The sequence below is a fragment of the Eriocheir sinensis genome, unplaced genomic scaffold (assembly GCF_024679095.1).
Source record: "Eriocheir sinensis breed Jianghai 21 unplaced genomic scaffold, ASM2467909v1 Scaffold724, whole genome shotgun sequence".
NCBI lineage: Eukaryota > Metazoa > Arthropoda > Malacostraca > Decapoda > Varunidae > Eriocheir > Eriocheir sinensis.
The window spans coordinates 222,356-227,498 of record NW_026112081.1 but is presented as its reverse complement, the minus strand read 5'-3'; the positions used below and the strand labels follow the sequence as shown (position 1 = coordinate 227,498).

Here is a 5,143-nt window from a genome sequence, read left to right as displayed (position 1 = left end):
CAGTTTCCAAAATCTCTTCAATAGTTTCTTTACACTGAGTAAGTTTATCAGTGACAGTTAAAGTTGATGCAGATTCAAGATTAAGGTGACTAAGTAAATTCTCAAATTTTGACCACAAATCACATGCATTTGCTTCTCCTAAAAGCCACTTCAACTTTCTTGGTTTTAAGGTATTATTTTCAAGCCACACTGAAACTGTTAAATCTGACATAACTTTAAAGGACACTGTTAGCTTTGGTTGGCCATCGCAGTTAATTCTAAGGAAAGACACATAGTCATCACTGGAAAGATGCAGCCAACCTTTAGAGAGCTTTTCAGCAAATCCTTCACAAAATTCTTTAAAGCTGTTTATTTGGTCTTTCTCAATCCAATCACTGAACACCATTTCATCACGTTCAATTAGCTTGTCTCTCCTTTCCTGTGGAGTGGTGCGAGGAGCTGGTATTTCCTTGGACATATACTTGGGCTGGTTTTCAAAGATGGTTGGACAAGCATCTTTATGTAGAGATGGCCTGCCTCTCTTTGCTGTTACTACAGTTCCATCAGCGCGTGTCATACTGTCTTCTGTAATGATGAAACGTTTTTGGAAGTGCTTGGAACAAACAATTGTATTTTCTGTTGGAGTAAAGTCTTTCCTGTGGATAGCCCTCATCCACTGCTGCCGTCGCTGTTCATCTTTAGGGAAACTGAACGCAGAGGCATCTGCAGATTTATAGTTGGACTTGCATCCTGGCACACAGCATGACCTCGGCATCTGCAAATACAAGTTTTATGAAACCTTGTAGCAACAATGTGATAGGCAAGTTATTGAAAATATTATGGATTTATTTATAGGTTGGACCCTTTCCAAGTGTGGATCTGTCGATGCCTCTTCTAAGGCCAACCCCCTTGTTTGGGGAATCTGAGCCTGGCATATAGATAGATTTTAATAAATAACAAGTGGTAATCAAAGATTAGAACCCGTTTGGAATGTATGGAGTAAAGATTGTATATTAAAATATAAGTTAATATAATCAACTGATATCGCCTTTAATATCTACTAAATTTTACATTACTCGTTTTGAGCAAATGCGTTCATTTGAGTGTAAATAAAGTATATACTCATATCTAAGTAGTTAGGTATAACCTAGAGAGAGAGAGAGAGAGAGAGAGAGAGAGAGAGAGAGAGAGAGAGAGAGAGAGAGAGAGAGAGAGAGAGAGAGAGAGAGAGAGAGACTACACACACACACACACACCTCAACAACCCTCACACAATGCTCAATGTTAATTAATACAGTCTAATATATTTGTCCTAGTAGGTATGTCTACAACCTGCACTGAATAATTATCCTGAAAACTTTCTATGATCTTATTTTCTGCACGAGTACCACCTACAATTGTTTCCCAGTTTGCTGAGGCAGGATCAAAATCCCGTATAATAAGTGCCCGCCTAGAAATCCCCTATTTACCTCACCTACTACCTATAATGTCATCTACTTCAGGTGACTGATTTGGTGGTGTATACAAAGCTCCAATTCTTACTACCTTGTTTTTATTTGCGCTATCATCAACCCACAAAGATTATATTCTATCTGATCCCTAACCTAACTAAGGGAAATGTGTTTCTCATGTAAGTCACTACACCCACACTATTTCCTATCAGCTCCCTGATTAATATAGGTATATGGTATACCCATCTACATCATACTCTTTCCTACTCTCCTTAAACTTTTCATTATATAGGTATCCATGCCTCTATAATACATACTACACATAAATCTTCCTCCATTATATAACTAAATAACGCATCCTTCTTGTTTCTCAGGCTTGTAGCCTTAGCATAAACATTTCAAGTATATCATCCTAGATGTTCCCTTTTTCATAATTCTGTTCTCACCTGTTGGCACGTGGCTACAGTTTCTAAAATCTATACAGTAAGTACTCCCGTTGCTAATCCTATCTTGTTTATTCCTCTCACCTATCAGTCATATATTAATTTTTTATGCAATGTTAAATTTTAAATTCTCACCTTTGAAAGACAGCTGTTTCACAGGAAGAACTAGTCAAAAGTAGTTGCCAGGAGTAACACTAGCTCACAGGATCATGCTTATGCCAGCCAACCAGAGATGCATATGTATGAAACCGGTCCATGATGCCTTGCAGTAGATTCAGTCTACCTAGAAACAAAGTGATAATTAACATGCGTATTGTCAAGGTGTATTATATCATTCACCTCAGCAAATAGAAAATTCATAAGAACTTCCATCATCAGTTATTACATTTATAATTTAATATCCTGAAAAGGGAGATATTTTACTTTTTTTATATCAGGGGCTGTGGCATTCATCACGGTGTTTGGAATGATATGACACATGATATTCACGTGATTTTTACAGTTTTATACAGTACTATGATAATAAAGTACTGTACTAATTCACAACTAAATAAGTTTCTCACCTTGTACATGGAGTGTCACTGTGTTGGAGCGAGTACATCCGACCACCACAATGTTTGAAATGCAACTGATGCTCCTTGTCCCCCCCCCTCCCGCGCCGGCCACCGCCAGCCAACGGACCCAACGCGTGACGTCATCGATGGTTTTCGCGGCCAGGCTAAGGCTTTTATATAAAGATGGCTTTGGAATGGCGCGGCCCTCGTTGGCAACATGGGTTAGTTATGAGAGAGAGAGAGAGAGAGAGAGAGAGAGAGAGAGAGAGAGAGAGAGAGAGAGAGAGAGAGAGAATGCTCTAATATATTTTCTTCAGCGAGTATGAAGCCGACAGCCGTAGCAAAAAGTTTAATTAAGAATACGCCGTTCATGGGAGGCTGCGATGTAGTTTACTATTGGAAGGGACCAAAGAGTGAAGATTCTGGTTAACCCTTTCATTTGGACACGAGGAAGGGGGCGTGGTGTCGCTAGGGCAGGATAATGGGGCTGGACTAGGCTATATGGGTCCCAGCGCGTGGCGGCCATGTTCCGCGTCGCCAGGCCCTCCTCCCCTCCTCTACCTCCCCGCTCTCTGCTCTGAGGAAACACCACCTCTTGTGATGTGATTGGTCCGCTCGCGGGCGACCCCGGCGTTGTGTTCTGCCTTCAGCGTCACTTTCCTGCCTCCCTTTATGCATCCGTAAGTTACTGTTACTGTGTCCCCAGGGCACTGACGAGCTCCAGAGGAGGCCAGGGCCGGGGACTGAGAGGCAAGGAGCGGGGTGCGGAGCGAGGGAGACGGACGGGTGTCGCCCGGCGGCGGGCAGGTCACCAGAGGTCACTTTGTGCTTTATCTTTCACCCATTACTGTGCCGGTACTGGCGCCTATCACACCGAGACGAGGTAATGTGAGCTTCAGGCCAATGGTGGCACCCGCCGAGCAGCAGCAGAGGACGGGCAGGGCAGCGGAGGGCCGGGGCGGTGGCGGTGGCAGTGGCGATGGCGGGGCGACTGCGCAGCGGCAGCCGGTGACGTGACAGTGATGGCCGCTATGCTGTGACTCATTCACGGGTATACACTAGCGTGGGCGGCTTTCTTGTGGCTGCAGGCTTTTGGCACTCCTCCTAGTGGGTGTTTTGTTTAAAAAAAACATCAGCATGAAGATGACGGAGGAGCGGTAGCTTGTGAGTGCCCCTGGCATGGTGGGGCACTTGTGGGGCCATTTTACAGTGTGAGGCGAGGCAGCGCGATGGAGCCCCGCAGGGTGTGCAGTGCTCGCCGCGCCCCGTCGTCGCTCCGGTGTAGTGTCCGTCCGTGCCCCCCTATATTTGAGCGGTCCCCGATTTGTTTGTAAACAAAGCCGACCACGGAAATACACGGTGTAGTGTCCGTCCGTGCCCCCCTATATTTGAGAGGTCCCTGATTCGTTTGTAAACAAAGCCGACCACGGAAATACAGGGATGCATACTGTTTTTAATAAAAGTGAAGGGAGATGCATTTATTTAGCTGGTCGCCTGTCCGAGTGTCCCTACATGTTTTCTTAATTTATGTAACAGGGAAAACGCTACTACCAGTAAAGAAGATGAGTGGAGATATGTGTGCTTGGGTGGCTGCCTATCCTAGTGTCTCACATGTTTGCTCAATTTATATAATAGGAAAACATTACTTTCAGGAAAGGTAAGGCTGGTCGCTTATCCTAGAGTGTCGTACAAGTGTTGTACGTCTTTACTAATACAACAGGAAAACTTTACTCTTGGTAAAACGTAGGGTATAATTTAGCAATAGTGGGTCCCCCTATATTCCTTTCTCATCCACCTAGCCTTCACAGACTAATTATGTTCTCTTACCTGATGAACCGCCCATCGACCCCCAACCTAAGGTTTATTAAACAGACCCCATATAATCTAATGGATGAGCTTCACTTCCCTTTCGACCCCGCCCCCTTCCATAGTATGTGTGAAACCATGTGTCTGCCTAACAAAGCTATAATAAATGAGTTAAGTAATGTGAGTTACTTGCATGTAAATATTATACGATTCCGTTAAGGGCTGTCCCTCTCTCATCCACCCCCCAGCCCCAACAAATTAATTATGTCCTCTTTCCTAGCACTCCCCCAATCGACTCCCCCCCATTAAGTTCATTAATTAAAGACCATGTAACTTCCTAATGATGGGGGGGGGGCTTTGACTGGATCACCTGAAGATCCGCCACCCCACAGGGACCACCTGAAGATCCGCCACCCCAAAGTGTCTCACCTGAAGATCCGCCACCCCAGATTGTCTCACCTGAAGATCCGCCACCCCAGATTGTCTCACCTGAAGATCCGCCACCCCAGATTGTCTCACCTGAAGATCCGCCACCCCCATATTCTTTCACTTGAAGATCAGCCTGACATTCAGGTGATAGGTTAGGTTAGGTTAGGTTAAGTTAGGTTAGGTTAGGTTAGGTTAGGTTAGTTAGGTTAGGTTAGGTTAGGTTAAGCAAGGTTAGGTTAGGTTAAGGTTGGGTTAAGTTAGTTAGGTTAAGTTAGGTTAGGTTAGGTTAGGTTAGGTTATTACGATAAGTTCTCCACTCGTCACTGTGAATAATAGACTCTGGTCGAACCACTTTAGATACAATGGGAAGAAGAGTGGCAGCATCTATCAACTGAAGATCTGCCACCCCAGATTTTCTCACCTGAAGATCCGCCAACCCGAGCGCGGCTGGGGTGGCGGATCTTCAGGTGATCCCGTTGAC

At 44.7% G+C, this 5,143-nt stretch overlaps 1 long non-coding RNA gene across 1 annotated transcript; it reads right to left on the bottom strand.

Moving 5' to 3' along the window:
• Nucleotides 1-328: 328 nt before the first annotated feature.
• Nucleotides 329-2,549, bottom strand: LOC126994123 (uncharacterized). Its single transcript, XR_007748811.1, has 3 exons — nt 2,437-2,549; nt 2,009-2,156; nt 329-754 (listed from the first exon to the last, which is right to left on the bottom strand). It is a non-coding gene; the product is annotated as an uncharacterized LOC126994123 (long non-coding RNA).
• Between the last annotated feature and the right edge of the window lie 2,594 nt (nt 2,550-5,143).